Source organism: Elephantulus edwardii, unplaced genomic scaffold (genome assembly GCF_000299155.1).
Source record: "Elephantulus edwardii isolate Elephantulus edwardi_28Jun2011 unplaced genomic scaffold, EleEdw1.0 scaffold00068, whole genome shotgun sequence".
In the NCBI taxonomy this organism is placed as follows: domain Eukaryota; kingdom Metazoa; phylum Chordata; class Mammalia; order Macroscelidea; family Macroscelididae; genus Elephantulus; species Elephantulus edwardii.
In genome coordinates, this window is record NW_006399818.1 from 320,032 (window position 1) to 321,519 (window position 1,488).

Consider the following 1,488-nt stretch of genomic DNA (forward strand, 5'->3'; position numbering starts at 1 on the left):
AAAAAAAAAAAAAGAAAGGCTTGTTTTGTCTTTTTTTATTGTTTAAATCCAACTGCTGCTTCCTTGTCATTGTGAGGCGTGGTTTCTCTTTTGGTATATGTGAGGTAGCTTCTGCTGTCTCTGTAGATAGCTGCCTGTTCTTTATCTTTATGGCACTGTTGATAGACTTACAAATGTTAAGCACTGAAATGTGCTTGGATAAGGAATTGCTCAGGTGTTCACTCAGATCTCCATTCTCATGGTAATCTTCTCTTCTCTCTGATCACTCACAAGGAGGAGCAAGATTTGCTCCCTCTCTCTACACAACAGTAGCTCAGCAGTGGTAGGTGTGCTCCCCTGTGGTCCTTGCATATCCTCAGCAGGATTTTCCAGGAGCCCTCTTGAGTCCTCAAAGTTCCTGGGTGGAAACTTACCTGGGGTCTTCACTGCTCTGTGCAGGGATTTGCCAGTGGTATTCACAGGTTATATTCAATACCCCAGCATTGTGAAAACTACAATCCTACCAAAAATAATCTACAAGTTCAATGCAACCCCAATACAGTTACCAAACTCACTATTCAAGGAGATAAGAAAGGTAATTTCTAATCTCATTTAGAAAGGGAAAAAAATCACAGATAAGCAAAGCTCTTCTTAAAAATAAAAAGAAAGTAAAAAGCATCAAACTCCCTGACTCAAAATGTACTACACAGCCATAGTCATCAAAATAGAATAATACTGGTACAATGTTAGGCATACAGAATAATGGAATAGAATTGAGAACTCAGATAACTCATTTACCTATGGTCAAGTGATATTCAGCAAGGAGACAAAACCCATTAAGTGGAGAAATGACAGTCTCTTTTACAAATGGTGCTGGCAAAATTGCTTATCTAGTTGCAAAAAAGTGAAACAAGATCTACATCTCTTTCCATATACAAAAACCAACTCAAAGTGGATCAGAGACCTAGAGGTAAAGCACAAAACCATAAAAATCATCAGAGGAAAAAAAAAAACAAACTTAGAGGCCTTAGGCTATGGCATGAAAAAGCTAACAAACCATAGTTTAAAAAAAAAAAATGCACAGCCAGGAGAGGTTAAAATCAACAAAAGGGACTTTCTAATACTAAAATCTCTATGCATATTAAAAAAACAAACCCCAACTTATACATGAGATGATTTTTTTTTGTCATAAAGGCCTTTAAGGAGCATTCTGAGTGCACTTTTCCCAAGATTTATCTATTTGTTCTTCTGATAGTCCATTGGATATACAGTACTCTTCTCCAACAAAACTGAAAGGCATAAACTCTACTGTCATCCTTATTGTCTAGCTTTCAGATACAGAGTGATATAAAAAAACCATGGCCTGAACAAGGCGCACCCTGTTGTTGTTGTTATGTGCCTTCAAGTCGTTTGCGACTCATAGCAACCCTATGTACAACAGCCCTAAACCGTGCTCTATCCTGTGCCAATCTCATTGCCTCTGACACACCCATCCCGAGTACCCGTCAC